Here is a 10921-nt window from a genome sequence, read left to right as displayed (position 1 = left end):
TCAACTCTTTCCCCTCAACTTTTTCGGCCGTGGACTCTCGCTCTCTCTTGCTTCCTCTCCTGAATTCATCCCTGATTTTTCATCTGACAGAGCGTAGGCAATAATTCGAGATGGGAAAAAAATCTAAGGGTCCGAAGCTTAAGAAAATCAATTAAACCAGAGGCACCGTCATGAACTGAACCAGAGGAGGACCTTGGATGGAGGCTGTGGACGTTTGGAGGGGAGACGAGAGGGACGACGCCTAGAGCCGGGAAAACGGGCCGAGCCCGTCGGGCCGGCCCTTTTAGGCCATGAAATTATGAGGGCCGGGCTTGATATTTTTCTTTTAAAATGAAAATAAGCCCTGGAGGGCTGCCCTGGAGGGCCGAGGGCTTAAAAGGGCCGGCCCTGGAGGGCCGCGGGCCGGCCCTTTTAAGCCCTTTTATAATTTTTTATTTTTAAAATTTTTTTATATAATATTAATGTTATTAATTTTTTACATTGTTAATAATATTTCAAATATTTAGTTATTATTATCATTTTAAAATTAAATTTAGTTTTAGACAATAATTTATCCAATTAAATTTTTTAAAAATGGGTTAATTTGGACTTTAATAATGATTTGATTTATATTATATGTGTTGATATTTTTAAACTATATATATATATTTGATAATAGAATATTTTTATACTTATATAACTTGTGATTCTATAATTTGAATTAGAAATTCATGAGTTTCAACAACAATGTTTCTCACATTAAAGTAAAATAATAGTTAGATTGCAAAATTTAAAAATAAAATTCTTATAAAGAAGAAAAACTTGATATTTTTGTTACGAAAGAAAAGCATACTTATGAAGAAAAATAATTAATTATAGTGATGATGAAGTTTCAAAATATTAATGATTGTTTATTTATTGCATAATTGCATTATAGATAAAACTTTTAGATGTTGTTATCTTGTTAATGAATGTTTTAGATGTTCTTAGATGTTGATGAATATTTATATATGATAATATTTTATATTTGTGACTTAATTTTATTCATATTTATGTCTTTTATTAATAATTTCATTGGTTTATTTTTATATTTTTATAAAAAAATATGATAAATATAAAAAATAGTATTTTTTCTTAAACGGGCCAAAAGCCCGCGGGCCGGCCCTGGCCCTGTAGCTTAAGGGCCGGGCTTAGCAAATTGGAGTATTTTTAAAATTTCAGCCCTGAAGGGCCAGCCCTAGAGGGCCGGGCCGGCCCTGATTCCCGGCTCTAACGACGCCGTTTGCCATTTTATTCTTCTATCTTCATCTTCATAGCAGTCGTCGACATCGAGAAGAGTAAAGCTCAACATTGTCACTGAAGCTGGATGAAGAAGACGCCGTTGGGAACAGGTGGAGGAAGAATCTAGGACGCCATCGCTGCTGCTGGTCATTCACTTCGTAGCAGTCTGACGAAGATGAATAACATGAGAGATAACGGAGGTTAGGTATCCATTAGTTTGGGGTGGGAAGTGGCTGTGGACTGTGGAGGCAAGATGAGAGTAAGGTTGGGTTTGATGGGTTTTATCGGTGAGAAGGAGTTGTGTGGCGCTACTATCGTCGAGCAGGAGGGAGGAAGGCAGGGAGGGAGAAAGTGGAGAGACACAGGAAGGAATGATGATGAATGGTTGCTTGATTGGTGCACGTGTTGGAGTGATGGAGGGGATCTAATTTTCCTCAATGATTGATGGGTAGGCAGAGTTGACCGGGGAGGGTGGTAGGAGGGAGAAGAATGTGCATTTGGTGGGACCCACAAAGAAAACTAACGGACGTTCGGAAAACTCAACGGATATGACATTTTTATCGGATTTAAAATGTTTATAATCCTATTTATAGGACAGAGAAAGAAAACATTTTTTTTAGTTTTATTTATAAGGTATTGTTGAGAGAAATTTTTTGTATAGATATACAATTTTACCTTTTATTTATTATTGTATTAACTTTATTTACATGAGGTATAATGTATATTAAATAGGGATGAAGTTAAAAAATTATTAAATTTTAAATGAGAATTGATGAAGTTTGAGGTTTTTTTTTGTTTATGTGAAATATGCTGAAAATGTCTTATAAATAAAACCAGAGGAGTATATTTTTACACAATATTTTATTATGTGTTATGAAATAGAACCAAAAATGAAACCACAAAAGTAGAAAGATGAAGACAAGAGAATGAGATTGCTTTTGTATCTCTTCACTTGCATTACAACACAAATGACATGCCCTATTTATAGGCATAATCTTACAAATAGGTTACAATTGTTCTTAAATGACAAATAGTGGATAATCAATCCTATGAATGTGAATGGAGGTGAGTTACAAGAGTGAATGGGTAGTGGAGGAGTAATGGGTAGTGGAGGAGTAATGGATGGTGGAGGTAGTAGAAGTTACTTGGAGAAGATGAAGAGCAAGGGGTAAATGGACATCCACACAATATTCATAACACTCCCCCTTGGATGTCCATTATACAAATATGTGCCTCGTTAAAAAACTTCAACTAGGAAAAACCCTGTGGGATAAAAACCTAGAAGAAGAAAAAGAGTACACATTTATTGATATGCTATTCAGTGCTGCCTCATTAAAAACCTTACTAGGAAAAACCCAATGGGATAAAAACCATAGTCAAGGAAAAAAGAGTACAGCATGTGTTAACTCCCCCTCTTGGTAATATCAGTTGATATCTCTGAGTCTACGACATCCGATATCATGAACAAGCTTTTCAAATGTTGTACAAGGAAGTGACTTGGTGAACAAATCTGCTAGATTTTCATTGGAACGGATTTGTCGGACGCCGATTTCACCATCCTTTTGAAGATCATGAGTGAAGAAGAATTTTGGCGAAATATGTTTTGTTCTATCTCCTTTGATGTACCCTTCCTTTAGTTGCGCAATACATGCAGCATTATCTTCATATAGAATTGTCGGGATCATTTTGCTGGAAGACAAGCCACAAGTGGTTCGTATGTGATGTATTATCGATCTTAACCATACACATTCTCTACTTGCTTCATGTATTGCAAGAATTTCTGCATGATTAGATGATGTGGCTGATATGGTTTGTTTCATAGAACGCCATGAAATGGCTGTACCACCATATGTGAACAAATAGCCTGTTTGTGATCTACCGACATGTGGATCAGATAAGAATCCAGCATCTGCATAACCAATGAGGTTAGTTTTGGGTACATTTGAGTAGAATAACCCCATGTCCATAGTACCCCTGAGGTAACGAAGAACGTGCTTAACTCCATTCCAATGTCTTCGTGTTGGTGACGAGCTATACCTTGCTAGTAGGTTAACAGCAAATGATATATCAGGTCGTGTGTGACTAGCAAGATACATGAGTGCACCAATTGCACTAAGGTATGGTACTTCTGGACCAAGTAGTTCTTCATCATTTTCTTGAGGTCTAAAAGGATCTTTATCTTTCTCCAAAGACCTTACAACCATCGGAGTACATAATGGATGTGATTTATCCATATGAAAACGCTTTAAGACCTTTCTTGTATAGGTTTCTTGATACAAAAAGATATCATTTCTTGAATATTCAATTTGCAATCCAAGACAAAATTTTGTTCTTCCCAAGTTCTTCATTTCAAATTCTTTCTTTAAGCAACCCATAGCTTTTGCAAGCTCTTCAGGAGTTCCAATGATATTTATGTCATCAACATAAACCGCAATTATCGCAAACTCATTTCCAGATCTTTTCATAAAAATACATGGGCAAATTGGATCATTTTTATATCATTTCTTCAACCGATATTTACTTAGTCGGTTATACCACATACGCCCTGATTGCTTCTAGCAACTTATTTAACTTAATCTTTGTTCTCAAGAACTTAATTGTATGCTCCTGGCAAGTGAAATTCTTTAGGGAATTTCATATATTTTGATTCAAAACTATAAGATGATGATACATATTGAAATTATTTTAATCTTCATAATATTTCATATACTGAAAGACTTTCTTATATATGCTCCTGGCATATTTTTGATCCTTCAAGGATTATCATATAAATTTTACTATTTAATGATCCTCATCCAGGGGTTATCTAGCAGGCACATTTCATAATGCCAGACTATTCAAATATGCAAAATGATATCCACCACAAAGTAATATGTCTCATCATAATCATTTGTGAAAATCTATATTTTCACATAAACATCTATCTATTCTATAGAAACTTTATATTTTATGTGTTCAGACTGCAGGCCTATTTTCACATATCGAAACAATATTTCCATCACGTATTTTCCTTTTTACTTTTCTTCTTGGCCAAATTTATCTCTACTTTGCATGATAGATCTATGTGTAAGATCCTCATTTTATCACGTGATATTCTTAATTGTCGACAACTTTATCTTTTCGGTTCTATTTTTTCTTTTGTGACATAACTTGTTGAGATCTCTTTCTTTCTTTTCAGGTACCTGAACCTCTTCTGGGGTTTTACAATTAGTTATGTCTTGACACTCTTCTAGAGTACATGCCTCCTCAATACAACTTCTAATTTGTATGCTCCTCTTTATTCAAGATATATATTGGAACCGATTAACCTCTCATGCTTCTGGCATGTCTTAATATTCAAAATAATTAGAGCATTTTTAGCTGGAATAAAAGATTTAAAAATTTTCATTCAAGTCAGTAAAATATTTTGTAATATTTCATGAATGCAATTTTGATGAACTTCTGGTCCATACTAATATATTTGAGGATCTATATTTAATAGTAATAATGCATTCCATGCATTCTCTTTTCCAGCTACTCAATTTCTCCCCCTTATGTTAGGAAAACTTTGTCGAATAACAGTCAACTAATTATGTAGTATAAGTCTCCTAAATCCATTTGCTTCTTTTAGGAACATTATTTTGTTCCATTTAAAAACAAACAAGAAGAAGGAGGTTCTTACCCAACATATGTCCCAACTTTCTTTAAATATCCATCTATGTGCATTGTGGTGGATTGGTAAGAATAAATATTGCACATTTCAATCTTTAGATGGAAAATATCTTGCTCCTGACCAAAAGCCAATTTCATTGGGAGAATTTTGTTGCCTTGATGTCTATAAGTGCTGCAATATATCAAATATGCCAACACTAAAATGAAAAAATTTGTTCTCATAAATATTGATCAAGCTATTCACGGAGGCATCAACAAATGATTTTGCTAGATCAATTTGTTAAGCAGGCTTTTCAACATTACAAGCCTGATATATAAATTCACTAGCATCTTTGAAATCAAGTTTTGGGAATCACATAGTCTGGAAATATTTATCTAAATAATCTTGCAAACTTCAGGTTGCAAATTAATATCAATCACACATCTTACCATTTTGTATAGATGCATCTATCAAATATTAAATACTTGTATGGGTTATGTGCTTCTAAATGGGCCCATATATATTTCCAGAAATATAGTGATCCATTCGAAAACAAAACATAACTAGTGATATTTTATAATCAATTTTCTTTGAGAACAAGCAGCACATACGGATTCTTAAAAATGTTGGCTATTCGGAAGAATCTTCTGGTTTTTCAATGGATATCAATACATAATCTTCAATAATTATATAGTTTAAGATGATCAAACAAGTCATGCCAACAATAAATCTAATTATATCAGTAAACTTCTGGTTTACTGTATCATGTTTCGTTACCAATAATAAACTTTTCAATATAATATATGATTGATGATATCCATTGATATGAAAAATATATCCAATATCAACTCATATTTGTATTTCAATAGTTTTTCCCCTCAAAATTGAGTCATTCAAATATGATTCATTTATTCATATATTTCATAAATAGCTGCTAGCATAAAATAGGTTAAAGCCAATAACCTATCTTTTGCTTAGAAGCCTAAGTACTTCCTAGTTCATATATAGTTATGGACTTTGATCCAATTATACTATAACATTTACACTCTTTGGAGAACCAAAGCTGTGATATAGATCTATGAGTCATATTTTTCACTATCAATACTTTGTCTGCTCATAAAGAAAAATCAGTATTAGTTCTTCTAGAACTATATTAATACTATTACATCTAGTTCTTCAGGAACTATATAATTTAAGAGGAATATGAAAGACAACTCAAAATATGAAGGGGGAGTGTGAAAGACAACTCTATTTCAATATATTGTTAACATAATAACAAATAATTATGAGTATCATAGATTTAACTTACAAGACACAGAAAACACACAAAAATGATGAAGAACATTTAAAATGAACTTTTAAAAGTAAAGTACTTAATGTTCAAAACTTCTCAATATTAATCAAGGTACTATAGACATTTAAAATGTTCAAAACTAATATTAAATCAAATCACATAAATAAGATATAAATAAACAAAATATAACTAGTAACTCTTGAGTCTATTTGATCTATTTAGTTTTATATCACACACTTATCAATATTACAATATCAAATTCTTATAACATTTGTTTCTCACAAATCACAATAAATTTAAAGACCAATAAAAATTAAACATTATACACATAGCCTTCTAGGCATATACTTATATGTTTTCTATTTTTATATATACTTTGGATATCTATCTTTCTTCACAACTTACTGCCTTCAGGCATTAAAATTAGCTTCGATATTTTCATAATATCACATGGTTTTTTTGATTCCACAACCATTTTTCTTTAACATTTGCTTTTCAATGAACTAATACATATTTGTCTATATGACTTCTGGTCATATTATAACAGTTATTCATAATTTTATCATATTGATCATAGGGCTATTACTAATTCTGCTGTTATGATTCAATAGCCAAGCCCCAAGATTATTGTCCATTTAGTTATCAGTTCCACTGATAGAATGTGATCATACTCTTTATCACTCTTATGAATATATTCTTTGCTTTCAATAGCACACCATCAATTTTCTCAAATATTAGTCTTCCGGACTATAACAAAATTTTTAGAACTACAAAGTTCTTTTGTATCGTTTCATTTTTAACCATCAATCTTCAAGACTTTGATATAGATTATCAAATTGTGACAATTTTGTCATGCCATCTGTTACTACCACAAGATAGTCTGTTATCAAATAATCATCAAAACGTGATGTGGCTTCTGGCCATCTAATCACAAAATCAAGAATATAATGGCTATTAGCCATTCATTTATATGTTTAACATTCTACTTTCCAAGACAACAATTAACCAATATCAGAGATGATAATCATATATAGTAATTTTATAGATAAACATAAACCTCATAGCAAATCAAGGAGTATTAAGGATAGTAGGATCATAAAAATATAAGAAAAGAAATAAAAATAAAAATTTTCATATCTCAATATGATGAATAAAATATTCAATTGCCAATGAATCAATATGGTTAATATGCAAAACCACCATTTCCTCTAAATAAATTGGAGAAATCTTACCAAACTGTTCGGATCAAACTATCTTCATTCAACGAACAAAACCTCAACCTGTATCAACTAGGAGCCATGAACTCTGATGGTAGAGTCTCGTGCTGATAACGTGTTATGAAATAGAACCAAAAATGAAACCACAAAAGTAGAAAGATGAAGACAAGAGAATGAGATTACTTTTGTATCTCTTCACTTGCATTACAACACAAATGACATGCCCTATTTATAGGCATAGTCTTACAAATAGGTTACAATTGTTCTTAAATGACAAATAGTGGATAATCAATCCCATGAATGTGAATGGAGGTGAGTTACAAGAGTGAATGGGTAGTGGAGGAGTAATGGATGGTGGAGGTAGTGGAAGTTACTTGGAGAAGATGAAGAGCAAGGGGTAAATGGACATCCACACAATATTCATAACATTATGCTACCACTTTGTTCTTTATTATAAGTCACTTATATCCCAAACCCGCAAACCAAGAAATACATTAAATTAATCAGTTTTTTTTTCTATATTTACTCTTATTAAAAGTTGAGAGAGAGAGAAAGAGGGAGGGGATGGATTGGATAGGAAATGAAAAAATGAGAGAGAGATGGAGAGATTTTTTATTAAATTAATAGGGGTAAAAAAGATAATTAATTATACTATAAGTGACTTATATTTTGAAATAAACTTTTGGGATACAAATAACTTATAATAAATAACAGAGTGGTAGTTAGTAATCTTTTTTAATATTACATGGGTCATTTTTTATTAAATTATGTCGGTGCCAAAACAAATGGCACCGAGATAATTTATTTTTCAGATTTTAAGTAAATGTAGTCTGTATATTATTTTCAATCCTTAAAATTAATTAAATTAGTTATTTATAATAAATATGTTTTGTATTTTTTAAAATATTATTGCTAATCAAATATACTGGTTAGAACTACTATTATTACAATGATTATCTTAAAAAATAGATAAACATGAGATATAAAATATATTAGGATCTTATATTTAGGATTAAAATAAAAATCAAATGAGTTATTATTTTAAAAACCGGAAGAAGTATTTGGAGAGAAAAGATTTATGCATTTGGTGGGATCCACGAAAAAAACTAATGGATGTTTGGAGCATTTAACATATATGACAATTTGGTCTTGTTTTAAAATGTTGATGTGTATCTTTATACCCCACATTTTATTATTGTATCAAACGGTACCGACATAATTTATTTTTCAGATTGTAAACAAACGTAATCTATATACTTGGAGTAATTTTTTTTAAAAAAAAGAAATCAATAAAATCCCAAGCATAAATCCCTATTCAACAGTGACCCAAAAAAAAAATCCCTATTCAGCTATTAGATAACGTCGTACGATTTCTTTGCATTATATGATCTATCTATTCAATTTATGAACTCTGGGAAGAGGGAACTGAATGAGCAATAAGCTTCACTGATAGTATCGCATTATAAATAATCAGTAATTAAATTAAACGTTTGTAACAATTTCACTTTTTGACTGCATATTTAATTACGGTATTGACTGCTGCTGGCAGGGATGTACATTGGCACCTCGCCACACCTCTTTGTTTTGGCGGGAAATGCCGTTTTATATCTTTCTGAGTTTCCGTTCTCCACAAAATCTCGGTTCTCTCTCCACTTTCTCTTGAGAATGCCTCTCAACGATTTCCTTCTGAAGTTGTACGAAGCTCTGTAAGTATTTTCATCTTCCATCTTTAATCCTGAATTGACTGAGCATTTTGAACATGGAAGTTGGATGGTGATTCAGATTATGACTTGTATTTTTTTCCCATAAATCTTGCTAAAGAAAATGTTTAGATTCCGATCAATCAATGTTATCTAACCGTTCTGTTCTTTGTTTTTGCATTAGAACCGTGTATCTGAGAAAATTATATAACGCTCTTTTGTTGGAAAATCATCTGTTTGAGTTTGGACGGAAGATTCGTGTAGAACTGGAAAAGGTTCCTATGAATGCAGTACTTCCGATCTCAGTTATCGTCGATCGTATATCTTTTCAACCTTTTCAATTATATCTTCGAAATTTGAATTTTCTAAGATTAGTTTTGCACACAGGTGGGCATTTTGTTTTGAATGCAGAATTCGGAACCGCTGGAGCAAAAGAGAGGTCAGTCTAGAGGAATTCAGCTACGAGATCGTTGCACGGGTTAGAAGCAGTGCGTTCAACAAGGTTTTCCGTTTCCGTTATCGTGACGCCAATCAAGTCGTGGTCATCAAGGAGATTGTAATTAACGATGAAAATGAAGCTGTTCGGGGCTCACAAATCATGAAAACATTGTCAGGTTGATTCTCTTCTTGCCATTGGTCTTAGAGTCTTTACTTCGTATTGGGTTTATGGTTTGCGTAATCAGTAAGGGGGTGCAGGTTTTTTATGCTTTTTGGATATGTTCATGAGAGATCAAGAAATCCTGCTGAGTATTCCTTCATGAATATGTTCATGAATCTCAATCTATCACCATTTAACTAATTTTATCTTTGGAGTTTACATTTTATTTCCTATGCGATGTATAGCTTTAATCATTAGTATGTATGATGGGCTAAGACGTTTATATCAGGTTGCAGAGAATACTGACGTGGAAAAATTACGTGTATCCTTGTTTATGAGTCTTTTACCTCCGATGTCTTCGATTTCATTAGTCAACCAAAGAACTGTAGAGATCATTCATCTCTCTCTTGTATCCCCGGCCAACATATTATTAGCACCTCCGTTATACATCTCTAGTGCTTAATATAAAAACTAATTGATTAATTTAAGTAAATTAAAAAAATTAGTTAAATTAGTTATTTGTAATAAATAAGTATCGTTTTTTCTAAAATATCCTTACTAATTATGTGTATTAATTAGAACTACTATTTGATAAAATATTTAACTTGTACAATTACTACAAGGAATAAATTAAAAAAAATAAATAAATATGAAAGACAAGATAGATTGGGGTCTTATATTTATGATCAAATTGAATGTCAAACTAATTCTCGTATTAAGGGCTACAAGTAATATATGGCGTTTCTTTCTTTATTTCTTTCGTTTATTTTTGGGGTCTCGAAGTTATATTGATGTAAATTCAGTAGTTACAGTTCAATTTAGTTCTATTGATAAAACACGGATATGATTGCCCCATTTGTTTCGTACGACATCAAGGCAACCGAGTGGCAATCTGTGACAGTCTCAGGCATCAAGTGCTGCGACGTGGTAATTAAAATTGATAGCATGAGGACAGACTGGTGAATTCAAATTACTTATTTATATATTTATTTTTGGGTTTTCTTGTCCAAGCAGGACTTTCTGCGTCAGATACTCTCATGGGATTCTCATTGGAGATCTCAAGCCACAGCATATACTCATTGATTTTCCCAATCATTTGCTCAAGCTTGCAGACTTTGAAGATTTTAATACCTCTTCCCCTGTATGATAATACAAATCCTTCCTTCTCCTTTTTGTTCATGCTTCACATATTCATTCTTCTGTACGTAACAAAACATCTGA

The sequence above is a fragment of the Neltuma alba genome, unplaced genomic scaffold (genome assembly GCF_004799145.2).
Source record: "Neltuma alba isolate B1F8T4 unplaced genomic scaffold, ASM479914v2 tig00002178_pilon, whole genome shotgun sequence".
Taxonomy (NCBI): Eukaryota; Viridiplantae; Streptophyta; class Magnoliopsida; order Fabales; family Fabaceae; genus Neltuma; species Neltuma alba.
Note: the sequence above shows the minus strand (reverse complement) of the source record.